General features: G+C 45.1%; 1 long non-coding RNA gene across 9 annotated transcripts in view; it reads left to right on the top strand.

The window, feature by feature from the left end:
• Positions 1–602: 602 nt before the first annotated feature.
• LOC114211778 (uncharacterized) overlaps positions 603–22,970 on the top strand; it is a 40,916-nt gene continuing 18,548 nt past the window's right edge. For 2 of the 9 annotated variants that reach the window (XR_015766752.1, XR_003609824.2), the window contains exons 1-2: positions 5,895–6,297; positions 14,076–14,379. This is a non-coding gene — a long non-coding RNA (uncharacterized LOC114211778). Of the gene's footprint in view, positions 792–5,891; positions 6,298–14,075; positions 14,380–22,970 lie in introns of those variants that run through there. The other 7 variants (XR_015766747.1, XR_015766751.1, XR_003609823.2 and 4 more) reach the window with 7 other exon arrangements.

The following is a 22,970-nucleotide window of genomic DNA, read 5'->3' as shown; positions in this document are numbered from 1 at the left end:
ACTGCTGTGGCTCACTGCTGGCGCAGAGGTACACAGACGTCTGGTTGGTGCTGGCAGACTCCAGGGTCAGGGGGAAGGCCTTTTTCCTCCGCCTAGAGACACTGTACCCGAAAGGGATGTCTCCTTGCTCAATATTGTCAACATAACTTGACCAGTGGAGCAGCTGCAGCCCCAGACCCGGGTCTTGTCGATACCAGAACATTCTTTCGTGGTCCATATTTTGTGAACATTCTATCACAACTTTCGCTCCCACTTGTTTGATGAGATGTCTCGGGGTTTGGGTTACTTGTGCGTCCACAAGGCCTATGAGAGAAAGACAGATGAGGTGAAGCCAGAGGCCAGGAAGCCTGAGGGGGGAAAATTCTCGTAGCAGGGCCTGGAAATAACAGCACTGGGGTGTGTTGCTAAGTCCCCGGACTCACCTACTCCCAGGAAGCAAAAGGCCACACCGCAGAGGAGCCTGATCCCCATGGCGGGCTGGAGGCAGGAGTGGCTCTTTGCTCAGGCTCAGGCTAGAGGCTGGTTGTCTGTGATGTCACTGTCCCTGCCCACACTCCCCATCCCTTAGTCACCCTCTGGAGTCTAGAGAGTTTAGAGTTGCCAGAGTGAAAGCCAACGCTGTTCCACATGGCAGTGTGTGTGTGCCCACTCATGTGCGTGCATGTGTAGAAAACAGCTAACACAGTAGGCCTGAGGTGGCTATCTTCAGAAGGACCGGCTCCTGCAAGGTAGGCCCTAGGCTGGCATCTGGGAAATTGGATTTTGGGAGTGTTCCCACCACTGAGTAACTGGTAAGTGTAGTTCATTTTGCCTAGACTCCTGGCACAATGCAGTGTCTGCGAAACACCTGCCTTGTTTCTTCGAGTCTGGAATTTGGATACGTGTTAGGCAGAGAGTGCCTGTGTGGTCAGTTATGTTGCTTTCCCGGGGCTGTCATAATGTACTACAGACCGGGTGACTAACCCAACAGAAATTGGTTTTCTCACTATTCTGGAGGCTAGAAGTCCAAAGTGAAGGTGTTGGCAGGGTTGGCTTCCTCAGCGGCCTTGCTCCGTGGCCTGTGGCTGGTCTTCTTCTCCCTCTGTCTCCACACAGCCTTGCCTGTGTGAGCATCTGTGTCCTAATTCCCTCTTCTTATCAGGGACACAGGTCGTATTGGGAAAGGGCCACCCCCATGACATGAATTACCTCTTTAAAGAGCTTGTCTGCAAATAGTCACATCCTGAGGTACTGAGAACTAGGACTTCAACACATGAATTTTGAGGGGGCACAATTCAGCCCATAACACCAGCTGCCAGAAAATGTCTGGGATGCCGAGTCTGTCATGGGCTCCCTGGGCAGAGCTGTGGCATGCAGGCTCTGCATTTTCCTCGCTGGGGAAGGTGTGCATCCTCCAGAGAGGGAGAGAGCATGAGGACGTCTCCATGGATTCATCCAAACTCTGCCTTGTCTCTTTCCCTTATGATCTGCCTGTGTACCCTAACGAGGTCTGTGTAGTAAATCTTAAGCCACGTGGCCTGATAGGCCGGGTCCCCTGGGTCCTCCTAGTGAGTCTCAGGAAGGGAATCTCCACAAGTGGGGATTTTTTTTTTTCCCTGACAAACTCTGATTGAGAAACCATTACTGTTTTCTCGCTCTCCCTTTCTCCCGCCCTCCCTCTCGATATATATTTCCTTCACAGCAATTTTAGTTTTTTGAACAATCTTATTTAATGTTTATTTAATAACCATAATTAGTAGTGTATTGGTTACAAGGGCAGGCTTTGGAGCTACACTGTCTGGGTTTGAAACCTGGCTCCGTCATTAACTGGCTGTGACCATGGGCAAATTCTGGGCCTCAGTGCTCTTATATATAAAATGGGACTAATAAAAGTACTAACTATTAAGAAAAGTACCAACCAATGTAAGAATGTGACAGGTTGGTACATATGAACTGGTTGTAACATTGCAGGGCTCAATGAATGCAGCCATTAAATGCATTGAGTCTTATCACTACTACCATCACTTACTAAATACTAATTTTGTGTCAGGTAGTATGTTCAAATTCTTCATTGATATGATTTCTTGTACTCATCCTTATGTTACCCTTTTGGGGAAAATCTTTATCTTTTTATTTTTATTTCTTCAAAAATTTTAAAAAGATTTATTTATTTGAGAGAGAGAGAGAGAGAGAGAGAGAGAGAAAAGAGAGCATGCACGCGAGTGAGGGGAGGGGCAGAGGGAGAGGGCGAGAGAATCCCCAAGCAGACTCCATGCTGAGCGCAGAGCCTGATGTGGTGCTCGATCTCATGACCCTGAGATCATGACCTGAGCTGAAACCAAGAGTCAGACACTCAACCAACTGAGCCACCCAGACACCCCCAAATCATTGTCTTTTTAGATTTGCCTTCCAAAATATTTCTGCAGGAATTGTTTTTCAGTGAATTCAAATCAACAAAACTGAAAGCACACTGAAAGCTATGCCCTCTTCAGCCACCATGGATAGTAACCTATGGTTCATTACTAAGTGTCTTCCACCTTCCCTACAGTCCCTCCTTTAAGCTTCATGATACTTCTGTAATAGGGACCTCACTCAGACAGTGTCAGATCCTACTCACCCACTAGGAAGGAAAAGCTTCAAAGTCCAGTGTAATTCTGATTCTGACTTAGCCATCAATTTCTTTCCCCTGAATTCCTGGTGAAGCTCATAACCAGAAGTGGTCAGAAGAAATATGCCTGACTTTGTGTTCTGGCACAGATTCTATCTTCCTGTTGTGCTGTTCTCTGCTTTTGATATGATTAGCTTTAGTGGTTAGGGGATTTTATCAGATTCCTGGCAGCCTCTGCCAGCCCAAGCACATCCGTGTATCCAGGTGGCATCTCATATTGGTATTGGTAATACTTTGCAAATGCAAAGTATTGGTAATACTTTGCAATACCAATCCTTCAGTTCTCATGTCTTACCTGCCTGTCCTTAAGTACACATTTAGTGTGCTGGAAGTATTTGGTTGTAGATTGTTACTGATTTGCTTCCAAAGATGTAGGTGCACAGAGAGATATGAGTCTTCCCATGAGCAATAGGTTAATTCTGTTTATAAAACACTTGCCTTTTCTGTCTGCTGTGTTGGTGATGGAGACATAATGGAGACACAGTGGTGCCCACATGTGCATGTCCACCTGGCAATGTAGTGGAAACAGTGGGGGACCAATGGTGGGGTGCAATCACTAGGGATGCAATGTCTGCAGAGACTGAGAAGAAGGAGAAGAAGAAGGCGGAGGAGGAAAAGAGGAAGAAGAATTTAAGAAACGTGACAATCAAATGCAAAAACAAATATTTAAAAGGACATTTTCAAGGTAATAGGAGAAATTTAAATATAATTCTGGCAGTGTATAATATTAAGGAATTACAAATAATTTTGTTCGGTGGGTAATATGATTGTATAACAAAATATTATTTTTTAGAACCTACTAAAATCTGAAATAAAATATTATGATGTCTTGGAAATTGCTTCAAAATATATCCACCAAAAATGCTGGGCGAATGGAAGACGGAAGGATGGCAAGTGTTCATTATGGAGTCTGGGCGATAGGGCTCATTGTATTATTCTCTCTGCTTTCGTGATTGACATTTTTCTTTAAAAAAAAAAAACTTGAAAATGTTATACCGAGAGAAACATGGAAAGTACAACTTATTTTCATCTAAAGCTTCACCTTCAACATGCTTTACCACAATATTAAATTAAGTACCATCTTCTATAAAGTAACTGTTTTATACTCTTCAAAGTATGGAATTACAAAGGACAGACTGAGGAGCTTTCCAGAGTAAATAGAAATAACAAGTAAATGCAAAATGTAATTCTGGATTGGATTATAGACCAGAAACTGTTTCGCTCTTTGTTATGAAGGACATTATTTGGACAATTGCCAAATATGAATAAAGTAACAGAAGCCGATGTAAAAAACAACAACAAAAAACCCCCACAATAATAAAATCCAACTGAAAGTTGTTCTACTTGTGTTATCACCATGTGCCAGAAATTCTAAACAATTTTGGTGATGAAAGGCTCCTGCTGTGTAATATCTGTCCTTTGGTGACTGCCTTAATTCACTTAGAACGGGGTTAAATACCCAGAAGCAGAGAGAAGAATGGCAGTTGCCAGGGGCTGGGGGAGGGGGAATGGGAGTCTCTGTTGAATAGATAGAAAGTTCCAGTCTTGCAAGATGATTACATCTGTCCTACAATATTGTGCCTGGAGTTAAGGAGACTGGATTGTACGTTTAAACACTTGGTAAAAGGGACCTCATTATAAGTGTTCTTACCACACACACACAATTTTAAAAAACAGCTACAACAAAACAAAACAAATCCTCAATGGGTGATTTTGGTGCACACTGTGATTCATAATTACGTACGTGACTGTTAATAAAAATAATATTATTGTATAAAGGAGGGGATGCTAAAATATCATTTGCTCTGGCAGCCAGATTGATGATACGCCATGGGCAGTAGGCAGAGGATTATGGCCCTTTCTGTTATTTGCTCTGAAGAAGAGAAATTCCAAACGGAGAGATACTCAGATGAAGTTTCCTTCTACATCATCCCTTTGTCACAATCTTCTTCCTGTCTTCACAAGAGCAGTTTGGGGGCAGAGGGTCCACATGCTGCCTGCTCTGAGTTCCATGACCCCGGCAGTTCACATAAGGGTCCTCTCCCCAGGAGAACGTGCCTCCCCCACCCGGGGTCACCACAGCTCCTCTCTGGGGCTAGAGCTGCTTGTGGAGTCTGTGACTAGGAAAGTCTGTCCCTGCACCCGTGATGGTGAGGGTGTCGCAGAAATGGGGCATGTCTGGAGCAGAAATTGGCAGCATCTATAATAATACAATAGAATAGGATCATCCAAGCGAAAAGCTTGTCTCTTAGAGAATTTATTCATAAGCTTTGTTATCTAAGCTGCTTATTAAAAGGGCTCTTAGCTGGGAAAGAGAGATAAGGAAGACAAATCCTGGTTAAAATTCTTCAAGTCCTCTTAGAATTCTTGCATTGATATTTCTTGAACACTTGCTATGTGCCAGGCACCGGGAACACAGTCTCGGACCACAGAGGCATGCCCCATGCCTCAAAGAGCTTCCATTTCGTTAGCCATCCTCTGTATCGGGCACAGTGGTGGTTTGGTGATACAAACATGGGAAGATACGTGACCTTAAATCGGAGAACAGACGGCCCCAAAGGGAGACTTATAGCAAACACCACCACTACAGTAAGACTACTGCAGAACTGAGACGTGTAGAAGGTGCGTGTGTTCGGGAAACAGCCAGAGACATTCTGGGGAACGTGCGGAGCAATTGTGAGATCAGAAGAGTAAGAATGAATTTGCCGGGCGGGCCTGGCAGTGCAATGGACAGGTGCAGTTGGAAGTTATCGTGGTACCTAGGTGGCAGTGACAGCTGACATGCAGTGATAAAATTACACCGAATAGGATGTTGAGCTCTGGGGCAATGAAATCTAGAGGCCAAGACCTGAAATTAGAAAGGCAGTTTGTCTAGAGGTGGAGTGGAAGAGTTACACTGAATGTGGGCGATGGGGAGTAGAGCAGTGCACAGGGCTGGATGGCCCGCGGCCCTGGACCCAGTCCCAAAGACCCGCGCATCTGGGCAGAATGACGTTCCCTCCAGTAGGTGGCATGGGAAGGGAAGCCGAATTGGTACCAGGTGAGTTCTCTTAGGTGGTCTGGGCTGCACAAGCCCTGTGCCAACCCCAAAGGGAAGTGCGGGGGAGAGGACTGTGGCAGCTCATTCACAGGTGCTGTCCCCCACCACTGGCTCCTGTGGGCACCGCCTCTCCCCTTGTGACAACCCTTTCTGTGCAGAGAGGAAGTGGCTGTGCAGCGCTGTGGGTTAACTGCTGGCAGAAATGTCTAGAAGGGCTGGACGTCTGAAGGCTGGGAGAAATGCTCAGTCTTATTTAAAAACACACGGTATCTCTTAGGGACTTCCTGTTTGTTGGTATTCTTGGCACCAAGTAAAAGATTAATTGTAGCCTCATCCCTGGCTCTTGTCTGAATCAGCACAGATCGGTCATGGTACATATTTTGGTCACATCACAGAGTCACCTTTTTTTCTGACAGTGAGATTTCAGTGACGCTAGCATCCATGGACACTGTGGGTAAAAAGAGATGGTACCTCAAGGGAGAGAGCTTAGGAGGGACACCAATGTATAACCACGAGAGAAAGGCCCTAATGTAGTGGTCTGGCAAAGCAGGCTCAAGAACATTCTACCTGTGCCCATGGACCACCTATCCCAAGGAGGATGTCACGGCAGGTGAGTTCGTGGTGGGGTGTCTGTGTTAGCTCTGGTGTTAGTGAAATAATACCCAGTGAGCTCACCTTTAAGGGAAGAGCGTAGAAAGAGTAGTCTACCAATGACATTGACAATGAGTGAACCAAAATTTAATATAGTTTTTTAAAAACTGCGACTAGTGTTCCAGATCTGAAAACTCATTAAATCTTGTAGATCTATATATTTTTAAGATTTTATTTATTTGAGAGAGAGCGAGAGAGCGCAAGCAGGGGGAGTGGCAGAGGGAGAGGGAGAAACAGGCTCCCCGCTGAGCAGGGGGCCCAATGCGGGGCTCGATCCCAGGACCGTGGGATCATGACCTGAGCCGAAGGCAGACACTTGACCGACCTAGCCACCAGGTGCCCCTAAATCTTGTAGATATTTCATTAGCATGAGTGAGATTGGTTGAGGTGTGAGGCATCAGAAGCAGATTCCGTGGAGCAGACTGAGGCTGCATGCCTCTAAGGAATGGTGCAGAACCAGAGCTTGTTGGTCCTAGGAAACAAGGGTAACAAGCGGGGTAACCTGGTGCCTGAGGCAGGTCCAAGTGAAGAATCAGGGCATCCTAGCTCCGATCTCCAGGTCCTATGACAGAGGGCTAGATGTGTGGGATTCCACAGAAGTAGGAAGGTGTCTGTCTACATCATTGTCCCATGGGCTCCCATTCAATAGGGGGTCACTTGAGATGACTTCCAGGAAATAAAAATAAGTCATTAGAGGGTAGATCCATTTCACAGGGAACAGTCTTTGGTCTTATAATCTCTACTTCCATCTCCGATTTAATTAGTATAGTTCTATTTATACTGAGGATGTGAGAAAAGGTGTGATGGAAACTCAGCTTAGACCTGAGAAGCACCAATTTTTGTAGTTCAGAAATGTCTGGGCAAGTCTTTCAAAAAGGAGACATTGGTCCACTGGGAGCCCCTGTGTGTAACAGCGTAAAGTGCCTCCTGGAGGGAGCTCATCCTGAAGTAAGGACGAGGGGCTGGCAGGGTGGACTGACCAAGTAATACGGCCATAGCTCTCGGAGGGATGAGTGGATTCTGAGCTTAGCTGGGTTTTTGCTGGATTTTACATCCTGGATGAGGTTCTCTCCATTCCCTCATTCTAGGATATAAGTACTATTTTAGTGGTTGGTGAGGAATGTATGTAATTGGATGAGCCTTTGTGCTAAAGTCTGTGTAAGATATTGGGGCTCAAGATACAGAACTGTAGTTTTGCCCTTCCAACACAAAGAAGGAAAAGGAAAACCTTGAGCATAAGTTTTCCTCTTGTGCTTCATTAATAGAGGTGCCACTCAGCAGCAAACGCTACCTGGGAGGGACGTTGGAGCCCACTGCCAGGAACAATAGGGTCTGCAGTATTATATTGCTTGGTGAATGACATGGTGCAGAGCAGAAGCGTAAGCAGTCGCTGGTGGGTAGTTTAAGGCCCATCAGAAAAAGAAAAGGATCCTGTGGAAACAGTGCTACCCAGAGAGGCAACATCCTCATTAGGCTGACCTAGAGCACAGAGTAGGCAAGAGGCTGGAGTAGAAGAATAAATCTCTATTCGAGCACATGATCTGTCTTGCTTCTATACACATATGGAAAACCCTGGAATCTCCCCAAACTATGTGTAGGAGAGGACTTTGCAGGGGGCCCTTTTACTGGACTAGTCAGAGGGGTGTTGGAAAGAGGGTTTGAGAGAAGACCTATTCATGCATTCATTTAACACTACTGCTTGCAGGCACCCTGGTAAGTATGGAGATAAAGAAGTAAACAATAGAGGCATGATCCTTATTCTCTTTAACTTTAATATTTATTAGCCTAAATGTTAAACAGTGAACAGTTGAGTGTGTTGATGGCCATAAGGATAGGCGTTCAGGCTGTCATAAGATCACATGACAGGAGAACTAACCCAGCCAGGGATTCAAGGAAATATTTCTGGAGGAAATGACTTCTGAGTTAGTATCCAGAGGAATGATCCGTCAGGTGACCGACCAGGTAGGTAGGGAGAGGAAGGGTGCTCTAGGGCGAGTGAACAGTTACCGGTGAGCACTCGGCGGTGAGTCAGCAGGGGACATATGTGGGGACCTGTGAGAGGTGGAATATGTCTGGCAGTTGTGGGAACTGAAGGAATGGGGACGTTCACGTTAAGAAGGTAGATAGGTGCGCAAAGACCACATCATGGAGAGGCTTATAAAGCCTCAAGTTTATACTTGAGACTTTAACAAGGTTCAGGAAAGACACTGATGCTTTTGAGCCTGAAAGAGTGGTTTGTGGATGGAGGCAGGCAGCAAAGTGGGAAAAGGGGGGTGACTGCTTGGAAGGTGGAGAAGGGATCCAGGTGAGAGATGTTTGCTGGGCCACGGCATTGTCGGTGACGTTAGAAACATTAGTAAAATTTGCAAGGGATGTAACATCTAGAAATATGCAGAGTGGGGGGTGATGGATTAGGTGTGGAAGGATAGTGGCTGAGAGATGGTGGGGACGACCCCCCCATTCCTGGCTTGGGCATTTCGCCAGATGGCAGGACTATTTGCTGAGGTGAGGAGAATGAGGGATGTCGGATTTTGTAAAGAGCTCAGAGCGTGCTCCTCCCCTGGGTGCAAACCTCCAGGAACAGGACATGGCATATGGGACAAAATTTTGTTGAGTGATTGGATTGAAAGTGGGGTGTTCCGTTTGGGCAACAATGAAGCCTGGTAAGGAGAAATGATTGCAGGGTGCGTAAAACTCCTTTTCCGGGAAAAGCTTCTCTTACCCCTGGCACTAGACCTAACACAGTCAGCTTGTCCTGCCTCAACTTTGACAAGCACCTTGGTCATGAGAGGTCTTGCGAGAGTAGCACCCTGCAGGGGAGCTGCCTTGCTCAGAGTCCCCGGAGCTGGGGAGTCAGGGAAGGACTTCTATGGGCACTGATGGTGGAGGGAGTTTTCCTGCTGCTTGGGGTGGGCCCTCCAGGAAGGAGCCTCCTCGCTCTTGTGGTGCCCTTTTGGTGCAGAGAGCAAGATGGCTGAGCAGCGCTGTGGATATACTGCTGGCACAGAGGTACAGAGAGGTCTGGTTGGTGCCTGCCGACGTCAGGGTCAGGGGGAAATTCTTCTTCTCTTTCCGCAAGGCAGTGTACCCATGAGGGACATCTCCATCCTCAACAAACTCAACGTTCTGTGAATAGTAGATCAGCTTGAGACCCAGCCCTGGATCTTGTCGATACCAGTACATAGCGTCGTGGTTCATATCCTGAGAACAATGCAGTGTCAACTGCCTTCCGGTCCCTGTGATGAAGTATCTCGGGGCCTGGGTCACCCCAGCTTCCATGGGGCCTGTGAGGGAAGGAAACAGAGCTAGAGACAGCCAAGAAGGGCACAGCCTCTGGAAACGAGCTGAGATCTGTGAGCTACGGCCAAGTTGCCCACGTGTCCTGAAACTCACCAGCTCCCAGGAGACAGAGCGCCACGAAGCCCAGGAGCCCGAAAGCCATGGCAGCGGACATGGGGGTCTGCCGGCCCCGGGGGCTGGGCTCTAGGCGGTTCCGTAATGTCTCCCTCACTGCAGCAACCCGGCTGTCATTTTCAGGGGGGAAGCCACTCCCCTTTCCTCGCGGGGCTGAGGAGAAACAGGGGCAGTCGGTAGTGGCCGCTGTGGGCTGGCAAGCCTGGTGGTCCCGAACATTACCCAGCTCTCCATTGAGGCTGCTCCTTTCTGTGCCCTGGACAAAGTCTCACCAGTACACTCTTGTCAAACTTGGCAGATATTTGTGTATTTTGAATCCTTATGATGAAAACGGGTACAAATAATTTATCACTTAGAAATGTGGGAACATGAAACTTACACTCCATCACAATTGCACTTTTATACTTTAGAAGTCGTCCCGTCTACTCTGCAGAAGAAATTCCAAGTATGTTCCTCTCCTTGTTTATCCACTGACATGTTTTTTAGCCGCTAGCCTTCGCAAGAGGCTCATGTGTACAAATTCAGTCAGCAGGTCCCCAGCATGGATTATTTTATTGGTCTGTAACCAGTTCAAAATACCAGGTGCAGGCTCTTTCCTAGTTAGCCGATTACACGTACGTAGTTGTGGGGCTAGTAGCTGCTTTCCTCCAGGTTGGTGTTTGGCATATCTTTCTTCCTTCTCCTCTTCTCTCTCCTTCTAGAGGAGGGACGACATCTGCTTACTTCAATCACCTCACTTTTTTTTTTTTTTTCTAACCAGCCAACATGGTTTCTTTGTCTGCTGTAGGCATACAGCCTCTTTCTTGCAGTCTCCACATGCTGCACCACACGGCAGCGTGGCTATGTCCCTGGAGGCTGAGTGGCAGCTGGGCTGTGGATCCCAGCCCCGGGGAATTCTGTATGGGGCTCGGGGCATTAGGGTGTCTCTTCTGAGCTCTAGCTGCTCCTGTTGTTCCCTTTTCTGGGTCACTGTGTCCTTCCTGCGTTGAGGTGACTTTCCTGGGGTTGCCCAGATTATTCCCCGTCTTGGATACCTTTGAGTTTGTTTTGTGCTTTGTTGGAGCCAGAGTCTTCTTGGGGGGATGGGAGAGGAGGAGAGAGAAGAGACTGCCCCATCCCCCTTCGTTGCTTCCAACCACAGCTAGGGCTTCACCGAGTCCTTCTTTATTTTGCCAAATCATTGTCATCTCCAGGCAAGAAGTGGGACCTCATCCCAGCCTTGGGGCAGCACTCAAACCTCAGAGATGGCTTTCTTGCTTGCAGTCCCCTTCATGCTGGAGGTGCAGCTCCAACTGTCCCCATTTCAGGCCAGTGAGAGAGGCATGCTTGCTCTCAGGACAGTAACTCTGCTCTGAGGAGGCGTGTTCTCTCTTCATGTGTCGCTATGCGTGTGGTTCCTTTCAGGAAAAGCATGGAGGGTGGGCAGGCTTGGCTCCACTTCAGCCCTTGGTGTTTTTCTGTTGTCCTGGGAGTCCTCCATATTCTAGCTGTGGGACAGGTGTTCTCTGGGGAAAGAGAGCAGTTTTCATTCTCAAGAACCCTCCTCAAGTCAACAATTTCCTTATTACTTGGTAAAGCTTGTCGTCCCGAAATTCGTCTTTAGACATCTTGCACAGTTCACCCACATCCACAAAGCTAAACGCACTATTTACTTATGGTCCTATCCAGTAGATTTTCCCAGGTTCCATGGTGCTTCCAACACACCATAGAGGTGGATAATTACAAGTCAAAGCTTTGTAGTTTATCTCAAACATTCTCCATATTAGATTAACCCAAGATTCAGCAGGCATCTGTTTCTGTATTCCTGTCTCCCAGCAGCTAGTTCACTCTCCTCAGACACAGGCTGCTCCCCTCCTCTGCACCCCATTAACAGGCTGCTCTGGTCTCTCCTTTCTTTCTCTACATCAACCAAGACACTAAAGCAATGTCCCTGACATCCTTAGATCACAAGCCACTGAACCTTCCCACCCTTCCCTTCTAGAACCTTCCTTCTGATCTCTCCTTCCCAAGGCCACCACATTCAAGAGTTTGGGAACGTTTCCCCAGTGTGGGGCAGGCTTCTGTGTCCCTACCAATGGGACTGGAAGGAAAGAGAATCCTGTAGGTGGCCAGGAGCCCCGAAACATCTCCCTCTGTCTTTTGTCCTTTAACGTAATGTGCTTCGTTCTGTGCTGCCCATCTGTCCCTGACTCTCCCAGGCCTTCTTCGGTGTCTGCTCTCAGCCCCCTCCTCAGAGGCGCCACTTAGTAAATCTGCTGTGTCTCCATCCATCCTTCTTGGATAATAGTCTCTGGACAACAATATTCATGCCGGCCTCTACCCCACTGAGGAGCCCTTTCTTAGAAACCCCTGTAGAAGAACATGCTTATCCCTTTGAGTGCACAGCAATATTTTTCCTACGGAGGAATCCTGAGCCCATTTATGGACTATAGAATGTTCACCAAACTTCAAATCCTATTTTACTTATGTGCAGGCCATTTCCGTCCTGAGGAAATAGCTCTACCCTCTATATTTTCCTGCTATATGCTTAACATTTGAAAGACCTCATGAGAGATATTTTATACCGAGTTCTCTTTTAATTGGTGAAACAGTGTTCAATTTTATCAAATTTTCTCGTTTATCATCTGAAATGTAACGTTCATAATAAAGAATGCATTAGTGCCCTCTAGTGGCACTTCGCTGCAATAGGCAGAAAAAGGTCTCAAAGATGTTCTCATTTTAACCCCCACCACCTGTGAATGTTTAGATTTGATTTAAAAGAGAATTAAGGTGGTGGATACAAATTAAGGTTACTAATCAGCTGACCTTGAGCTAGGGAAGCCCAGTCTAATCACATGAATCTTTACTTCTTTAAGATTTTATTTGTCTATATGACAGACAGAGTGCACAAGCAGGGGGAGAGGGAGAGGGAGAAGCAGGCTTCCCACTGAGCAAGGAGCCGATGCAGGACTCGATCCCAGGACCCTGGGATCATGACCTGAGCCGAAGGCAGACGCCTGACTGACTGAGCCACCCAGAGCGCCCTAATCCCATGGGTCTTTAAAAGCAGGGAAACTTTCCCAGCTGTGTTTGGAGGGAGACATGAGTATGGAACAAGGGCCGGGGAGATGCAACATTGCTGGTTGTGAAGATAGAGGAAGGAGGTCATGAGGCAAGGACATTTGATTCTCTCCTAGAGCCTTCAGAAAGAAACGTAGTGCTGCCAATACGCTGGTTTTAGCTGAATGAGATTGGTACTGGACTTCTCACCTGCAGAAGTGTAAGATAATAAATTTGTGTTGTTTTAAGCCACTCGAGGGTGTGGTAACTTGTTATAGCAGCGACAGAAAACATGCAATCACCAAGACTAAAAATCCATGGCAAGATGTGGTAAGAAAGTAATTAAGATGGGAGAAAGCAAAGGAAAGGCTACTAATTGGGTGGGGCAGGGTGTCTGCACCCTCTTGTGGGTGGGGCTCGGGCTCACGGGGGCAGAGGCACTGCCTGCCTTGGGTTTGCTATCTTTATGCAGAAGATGCAGCTGCATTGATAAACTGCTGGTGCAGAGGGGCTCGGGTGTCTGGTTACTGCTGGAACGTTCAAGGGTCAAGGGGAGATCATTCTTCTCCTTCCTCTCTCTCTTCTGTCTCCCTCTCCCACCCTCTCTTTGCCTCTGCGTGCTTGAGTGTGTGTGTGTGGTCACCTTGCAGGGGGATGGAAGCTGCAAAGGGAGTGGGCTTCTGTTGATATTCACAATGACAACAAACTCTAATTCCCTGCTATTTGGGAAGTGACTTCCTGTGTCCTGGGTCACAAGCTCCCTGCCTGCCTCAGCAGCAGCACCCCACTGGCTCTGTGCTACGTAGCAGAGTCCATGCCCACGGTGCTGGCCACTGATGGTCAGACCAAAGGCAGGATTCTTCCCAAGAGAATAGGTCCTCTGAGGCTGGCAGTGACACCCGGCCGTAGCATTCTGAACCTAAGCCTGTGCAGAGGAGGTATTTGCAGAAATGGAGCATGCCAAGAGCAGAAGCTGGCAGCATCTGCCTCTAACAACAGCATCATCTGATTCAAACTCTTCTCCTTCTTACCCCTCTGCCTCTTCTTCGGCTTCTCCCAGAGTGGCTTTCAGCAGCAGCAGCCTTCTTTCGGGGGCTCTGTGTTAGTTTTCTACTGCTGCTATAACACAGTACCACAAACTCAGTGGCTTAAGACAACACAAGTTTATTATCTTACTGTAGGTTAGGGGTTTGACGTGAGTCTCAGTGGTTGAAATCAAGGTGGGGTGGGGCTCTGTGCTCTTCTGGAGGCTCTGGGGACAATCCGTTTCTTTGCCTTTTCCAGCTCCTAGAGGCCGCCTACAGTCCATGCCCCCTTCCTCCATCTTCGAAGAGAGCCACAGCAAGTGGAATCCCTCCCACGTCACTCTGTAAGGACCCATGTGTTTAATTGGGCCCACCTGGATAATCCAGAATAATCTCACCGTCTATCTCAAGGTCAACTGATTCGCAAATTTAACTGCATCTACAAATGTAATTCTCTTTTGCCCTGTTGTAAGGCAATATATTCACAGATTCTGGGGATTAGCAAATGAATACTTTGGGGGTGTTTTACTTGGCCTATCAGGAACCCTTTGCCAGAAAAGAAGGTAAGTCTGGGAACTGATTAAACTTAAGACATAGGATTTTTAGGGGTAGAAGAGCAGGCAAGCCCAGGGCCCAGTCATTTTAGACATTGCTGAGCCATTCTATCCTTTCCTTTAATGGACAGATAATGAATATCAATTATGTGGCAGGTGCTGCTTTAGACTATGGGAACACAGACATGAACAAAAAAGACAAAATCCCCGTCTCCATGCTGATAATATTTAATATCGATTGTTCATTGAACTTGTGTGCCATGCACGGCGGACAATTCTGGGGAAGGAATGATGGAAACACATACCTTCTTAAAGTAGTCCAGTGGGAAGTTAGCCATCCCAGTAATCATTTCAATTTGGCATCTGCAGAAAGGAAGAATTGTGTAAGGTATGGTGGGAGTACTGAGGAAGGAGCCCATGGTCTTGGGAAAACAGAGCACATTTCAGATATTGCTATTTTAAGTAATATTTTGAAGAGCAAAATGAGTTTGTCAGATGGGCCATTCGAGGAAAATATGTGCTGTGTGTTTGGAAATGGCTTGAGTTCAATGTTGCTGGAGTAGAGCATGTGAGAACGTGAGTGCTAGAAGGTGCGGCTGGATTTTCTCGTAGGGTTATCATTGTACCTTATATATGCAGGAAGTTTTGTCCACTGCCACATGCCTCCATCCTGGGTGGTTTACTTATGTCTCTTCCCAAATCCTCCACCATACGCAGGGCTCTGCTGGTCTGTATCAAGCTTGGGAACTAGAAAACGATTTGGTAGACTGAAGGAAAGAGAGAACTTGTCAGCATGGTACACACATGCTTTAAGAGCTGGTAAACATGGAGACAGAGGGGTAATTATCTCGTGTGTCAATCAGGCTGGATCTGGTCAGGTCATTTGCTTTTCTCCTCCCATGGGAAGGCCTGAAGATTCTGAAGCACTGACCCATTCCAACTACTCAGAGCACATGGCTATGTCTTCCCTAGTGCCCAGCTGTGATGGACTTAATGGAGAAAGAGATCCATAACTCAAGAAGGAAAAATTAAGAGCTCTTTATCATTATCCTAGGCTCTAATGAGAACCTGACATTCTAATACAAAGGTATCTTTTTGGTTAAGGGATTTAATTCCTTCCTTTCAAAACATTAAAGGAATCATCATAAGTCTCTTTCCATGACAGTAAGTTTAGATTTTTATGTCTGTTAGACCACAGAGAGCCAACGAAAGATGCAGGGGAAGGGAGTGACATGGCCAGAGTTTTGCAATCAGGGAGATTGCACTTGGTACTGGGATGCTGACGCTGCATTAGATGGGGGAGGCTGGAGCACGAGATGCGGATAAAGAGGCTACTAAATTTACCTGCAGAGCTGATAAGAGCATAAACAGGACAGTGCTTGCATGGAGATAATGGATGAAGAGAAAAGTTATGTAGGCGTTAGCAATCAAAGCTCTTGAATACGGGTTGGCTGTGCAGGGTAAAGGAGGAAAAGAAATGTAGCACAACTTCAGTCTCGTGCAAGTAAATGGCTCATACTGGAATTCGTCAGATCAGGAAACCAGAGGGTAGCTTGCAGGGCAAAGATGACGTGTTGTGTTTCAACTCCAGGGGCAGGTGTCCTGAATGGACTTAAGTTCAAATTAGGAATCAGGGTGGAGAGGACAGATCTAGGACTCATCAATTACGCAGTTGGATTCTTGTGCTCCCAGCCCCCATCTTGGGATAGTGGACAGCAGCCAGCTTGTAGAGAAAGTCAAGACTGATGCCATCTCAGAGAGTACCTTTTGCCTCTAAGAAAGTACCTTTTCTCTCTTCTTCTAGTTATCACTCTCTCCAAGTATGGTAGCAGGTGGCACTTCAGTCCTGTTTTACTCATTAACTTAGCTCATTAACTTGGGCTACCCGGACAAGAGCTCTGTGGTCTAATCTTGGAAGGATATAGGTCAATTCACGAGATAGACAGTTTGCCACCTGAGACACTGATCCATATACAGATGATCCCCAATTTCTCCAGGAAACTTTCCCAAATTGGCTAATAACAAAACTAAAATCATACTAGATATTGTCCTGTTAACTGGATCCTGATATTTGTTGTTTTCCTGAGGCCCTGCCTTGAGGTTGTTAGTTTCCCAATGCATTGGAATTTCGAAGGATTATGCTACCTCCCCAAATAATCAATCAACTGATAAGATATTTCTACAGTAGGTTACCTCAAAATTCATAGGAATGACATTCATTATAGATTGTGTTCCTCTGACAACCAATTTTATTCTCTTCAAAAAAGTTCTCTCAACCTTCACTCCATCCCTTTCCCTGGTCTCATCTCTCACCTTTTTTCTCAACCCAGGGAGTCAAACAATATGGTTCCTTATACTGAGGCTTTGGTGTCCTTTCAGTAAGAGCTAGATCTTTCCTCCTTACCTTTCCTTTGTATAACTTCCCTTTGCTCCCCTTACCAAAGGCCACACCCCTCTACTTTTATACTGTGTCCTTGATAAAACAGTAGGAAGAAAACTTGATCTACCGTGTGGCCAGGACTCAGAAACATCTCTCAAGTACTTTTAAATTCTAATTCAATGTATTTGATTGCATGCCCTCTGAATTCCTTGTCCCGATATTCTTGGCATTTGTTCTCCTTTGGTGTGGTAGACAGAATTCTAAGAACAACCCGCAGTGACCCTTGCCCGTGTATGGTCCCCTCCCCTTTGAGTGTAGGAGGTACCTGTAAATATAATGAAATCTGGCTCCTGTGATTGTGTTACATTATTTGGCAAAAGGGATATTATCCAGATGAGCCTGTCCTAATCCAATCACAAGAGCCCTTCAAGACAGTTTTCTCCAGCTGGTAGCAGAAGGGGAGGTCACAGAGCTTTCTGAAGCGTCAGAAGGATTTGATGTGCATTTTTGTCCTTGAAGATGGAGAGGACCAGAGCGAGACTGCAAGGAACTTCAGGCAGCCCCCCAGTGACCACCAACAAGGAAACAGGGCCCTCACTCCTACCACCACGAGTAACTGAGTTCTGCCGATAATAAGACTGAGTGGGGAGGGGAGCGGGCTCCAGAAGAAACTGCAGCCAGATGACACTGTGATCTCAGCCGACCTTGAGCAGGGAACCCAGGCTAACCATCCTGGTCTTCTGAAACAAAGAACTGTGGGATGATCAATTGGTGTCCTTGTAACCTGCCTCATTTGCACTATTTGTTACACAGCAACGGAAAACAAATACAGTTGGTTATCACCCAACATTTTCCTTTGGGAAACTACACAGTGACCCTGTTGTATCTCTGATCTGTCTACTCGGCACCACAGGTTTTAATTTTAAAAATTACACCTGTATCTACCCAGGTGAGGTTCTGCTCACTACCAATCCCTGTGCACAAACACATTTCATGTCTCTTATTACCAACCCCCCTCCCCTTCACTAACTTTTTCCACCTTCTTGGTAATCCTGAGTCCATGAGTTGTCTGAAAACTGGTCTTGACCCTCTGCATCCTCTGTTACTCATGCTCAGGATTTCACATCTGAGGAAGCCCCGCTTCCTGCTGATTTTCCCGTATGATTCTCTTAGTCATCAAGAGACGCCACTGTAGAATCTTTGAAGGATCTTTGTAAATCTGAGGGGTTTTTTCCTTTACCTGATCGGAATTCAGTTTTATCAAAAATTTCCCCACATCTGTATCTGAGAATTGAAGTTTGCCTTAGGAAATAGTCACTTTGGGTTAATCCCTTCTAGTCTAGTGCAATATCAGCCAGGGGTGAAGACTTGGATTACAACAGGAAAGATGTCTTGGAGGGACAAGAATGGGGAAAAAGCAAGGAATATTACAGTCAAAGCAGGGCTTCAGTGCAATCTTGTGAGAAAACTGCTAATTTGGGTCAGGAATCTTGAGGGCAGGGTCCCCTCACTCCCTGGTTTGTCCCTTTCTTGTGCAGAGAGGATATGGCTGTGTACCACTGTGGCTCACTGCTGGTGCAGAAGTACACAGATGTCTGGTTGGTGCTGGCAGACTCCAGGGTCAGGGAAAAAGATGGCAACTCATTTCAAGAGACACGATACCCCTGAGGGACATCTCCTTTTTCAAAGGTGTTGGTACCAGTTGAGTAGTAAATCAGCCACAGTCCAAACCCTGGGTCTTGGCGATACCAGAACATTGAAACATAGTTCACATCCTGAGAACACTGTAGGGCTAATTCCTTTCCTGTCCCCAAGATCCTGTGTCTTGGGAACTGTGTGACCACAGCATCCTTGAGGCCTATGGCAGAAAAAAAAATGTGGTCAAATAAAGACAGAGCCCGGGGAGGGGAGACTGATGCTACCATCCTGAAGAAATATCCTGTAGTTGGAGCCCAGGAAGTCCGTGACAGGTGCCTGGAACTCACCTACTCTGATGAGACAAATGACAACACAGCAGAGGAACCTGTTGCTCATTGCAGCGTTGGATGAAGAATGCTGGCCAGTGCTGTGATGCATTTGGTCTCTGAGGCCAATGCTTTTCATCTACTCCTGGCCAGAGACCACAACCTCCTCCTTTGCTTCTTCAAAAAAGAATCAAAAGCCTCTGAGATGTAACAGAATGTGACCGGTTTCATTTTTCCAGGTCACATAATTGTTTAGGATGTTCTCTTAAAGAATTCACATGGAAGTTTTTTCCTCTATGAATTCTAATGTCCCTTATACGATATATCCTTTGTGATATGGTGGGTTTGTGTCTTTTGAATTCTTACTAGACTCTTATGGTAAGTTGAGTACTATTGCATGGACCCTTGAAGGTTTTCTCCAAACACTTCTCCGGAAACTCTTTCCCATTTTATCCCTCTACCCAACTTGAAATTTTACTCTAAAAGCACTCTAATCTTTAGCCAGCCGAATCTTATTCATTTCCATGAATTTCCGCTATATATTCTCGGCATGCTTTCTATATAATGCCTGTGCCCCTTCTCTTTCTGTGGGCTGCCTCACAAGGGAGTGAACAGGTGTGGTAGAGGGAATGGAGCAACTAAATATACACAAACCCAGGAAAATCTGGTGGGTACCTAGAACATGCTCTCAGGTGATTTGGATCTGGTGTAGGAACTCATCTTACTGGAGGTTCTACCAGAGAGCACTGGGTGTGGACAAACACTATGCAGGCACTTGTAGCTACTGATCCCTTTGAGTGATCTAGTAACTGCTTTCAGAACCACTTGCTTGGGGGAGAAAAGCATTTTGGGGAATTGTGAGATTCGAATCGCCACAGATGAACTGAAGTTCAAATGTCATAGATGTGGCTTTTTGCTATTTAACGTTATTTCTAGGAAGATTTTTTTTTTTCTCAAATGCTAGGCCACCTGAGGATGTGGCTGCAGATTGCTGTAGATAAGCTGCTAGTACAGAAGTGTGAAGGTGTCTCCAGGGCCTGAAGAAAGCCTCCTCCTTCATCCAGGAGACACCGTGTGCATCAGGGGATTTTTTTTTTTCAGTCCTGCTGGCAGCAAGTGAACAGTGGATCAGCTGTCGCCCCAGTGCTGGGACTTGGTCACACCAGAGCATTCTGTTATGAACAAAGTCCTAAAGACATCCAAACAAAAGCTTTCCCCTACCCCTGTAATATCCAAGTGACCTGTGGGAGAAGGATGCAGAAGTTATAAGCAGTGCCCACCATTTTGGCCCTGAAAAAAAAAAAATAATAAAAGCCTTGTGCTAGAGCCTAGAAGTCCCAGTATATGATTGTTCCTTGTGCTCCATGATCTCACCTGCTGCAAGGAGACAAAAAGTTTAGTCTTCAGAAGGGCCTGATACCTAGGGCAGAATAGGAGGAGCAGGTCTTCTTCCAGCTCTTGTCAGCCTGTAGATAGTTTGCCTGTGACATCACATATAGCAACCACTCATTAAGATTTAGCTCTCAAAATGGTTAACTAGTACTAGTTAGTTAACTAGTTAACTAGTACACAGCTACTAATATTACTGCTACTGACATTATTATTGAGTCTAATTTCTATGCTGGGGATTTTGTTAGGCAATCTGCATACATTTTCTCGACCAAATAAGCCTCTGGGAGCCATATATTACTGATTCCATTTTATAGAATAGGAAATTATCTTTAGAGAGGTTCAGCAACTTGGCAAACTAGAAAGTGACCAGATAAGTCTAATTCCAAAACCCATATTTTCAACAACTAATAATGAATTTCTTGAAGATTCTTTCTCTCTCTCTCCCTCAAGAGTTTGATGGGAGCCTTATTCCTGCAGGAATTATTTTTCGATTTACTCGAACTTCTAAATCTAAAACCACACTTGGCATGCCATCCCCCATCTGCCTGAAATGCAAAATATCCTTTACTCTCAGGTGTCTTAGGCTAGATCTCTCTATTCTTGTTGAAAACCTCGAGCATACTTTTAGCAGGTAGCTGACTCAAGCCCATTTTTTTTTTTCTGAATTCTAAATTCTAAATTCTTGGTGGCTTTCTTTTCTACAGGTCTGTCGCTGTCCATTTCTAGGTTCTGTCCTTTAGTTGTCCTATTTCTTATTTCTGAACAAATTTCCTTTAGCATTTAGCAAGTCTTAAGTGATTCAAAGTACTTTCTTATCACTCGGAATCATCCTTGTAACCAGGTTGGTCTCTTATTTGGAGAATTAGGAGAGAATTCTGAAGAATTTTGTCTTCATGTAAACATTTCTATTTATAGTGAATATTTCATCCAACTGAACATATCTTTGTTTTAGCTCTTTCTATTCCTTTGGCTGCCAGTTTGCTTCTAGTAAAGGAGATAATTTCAGGGAATGTGATTCTGGGAATGTACATACTGTCAAATGCACCATAAACTCTCCTCCCACCTTTCATTTTCATTGCTGCTGGGATGATTGTTGGGATGGTGACAGTGCACGTATTTCTCTTATAGCCATTAGCCATTGTTCTGCTTAGACTTTCTATCTGCATTAGAGTTAGTTTTGTGAAACTGTATTTTCTGAAAATGCGATCCATTTAGACTTGGAAGTTACTTGTAGAAAATTGTACAAAATATTGCTTTAAAAATGTACTATATTTCCCCTTGTCATTCCTTATTTAGTATATTTGTTGTCTCTGTCTTTTAGTTGGCACTCAATTTTCTATTTTTCAAAATTTGCTACCTCATTAACTTCTGTTTTTATGTTTATCTATCATCTATCTATCTATCATCTATATCTATCATTCCTTTTATATTTACTCTTTTCAGATGCTTTTTATTTCTTCCTGTGGATTCAAGGAACTGTCAGTATCATTTTCTTTAGGGCTGATGACTTTAATATTTTTCTGTAAGGCAAGTCTGCTATGAAATCTCTTATTTTTTACTTATCTGGGAATGTCTTTATTTCACCTTTATTTTCAAAGGATAGCTTTGTTGGGCATAGAATTCTTGGTGACTTTTGTTTGTTTCTTGATGCACTTCACACTATCTTCTGAACTCCATCATTTCCGGTGAAAAGTCAGGAGTCAGCCATATTGCCAGTCTCCTGCACATGATAAGTCATTTACTCCCATTTTGCATATATTGGTAAACTTGGTGGCATCCCACAAATCTCTAAATTTAGTTCATTTTTGTGTAGAGAGCATTTGCCTGGGCCGCACCGTGGGGGAATCTCCTGACACAAACCAACAGAGTTCCAAAATACATGAAGTAGAAGCTGACAGAAATGACAAAAGAAATGAACATATCAAAACTAGAGTTGGTGGTTTCAGTACTTCACCTTCAAAAACTAATCATACCAACTAGACAGAGAACAAGTCAGGGTAAAGGGATTTGAAAAACACTATTAACCAAGTTGACCTTAAACTGATGTTTTAGAACACTCTACTCAACAACCACAGAATATGCGTTGTTTTCAAAAACATGTAGAATGTTTTCTAGTATAGATCACATATTATGCCAAAAATAATCTCAGCATATATAAAAGGATTGAGAAAAAGCAAAGTATCTTCTCTGATCAAAGTATTTAGAGATAAACAACAGAAAGAAATTTGAGAAATGCCCCAATACTTGCAAATTTGACAACATACTCTTAAATGAATCATGGATTACAGAAGAAATCTCAAGGAAAATTATATTTTTAAGTGAATGAAGTCAGAAATATATCCAACCACATGGAATGCAGTAGGGACTAAGGGGATATTTATAGCCTTAAATGACTCCATGAGAGAAAAAAAAACAAAGGTCTGCATTATAATCTAAATTTCTACCTTCAGAAACTATAAAGAGAAGCAAAAGTAAACAAAAAAAAAGAATAAGGAAGGAATAATAAAGATCAAATTTGGAATCAATCAAATAGAAATCCATGGTGCTAAAAGTTGGTTACTTGAAACCATCCACAGAATTGATGAACCAAGATGCAGGGGAGAAATCAGTCCCTGACTGTGGACTGGGCCATTCCCCAGCTTGGTAGAGACTGACCCAGGATTAGTTTTCTACCCAGACTGTTGCTCAGACCACACTGCCTCCTCAGGGCTGCGGAGTCTGGGAAGATTTGCAGTGGCTTTTGTAATTTCCGATGAGGTTAGGTGGGGCTTCCTCACTTTGGTGACTACCCTTTTTATGCAGGCTATAGGTACCTATGTAGCACTGTGTATTTACTGGTGGCACAGAGGTAGAGAGATGTCTGT

Source organism: Eumetopias jubatus, unplaced genomic scaffold, assembly GCF_037043125.1.
Source record: "Eumetopias jubatus isolate StellerSeaLion01/CBP00866 unplaced genomic scaffold, mEumJub1_p1.0 scaffold_14, whole genome shotgun sequence".
Lineage (NCBI taxonomy): Eukaryota > Metazoa > Chordata > Mammalia > Carnivora > Otariidae > Eumetopias > Eumetopias jubatus.
The sequence above is the reverse complement of the archived record's forward strand: the minus strand, read 5'-3'. Positions and strand labels throughout refer to the sequence as shown.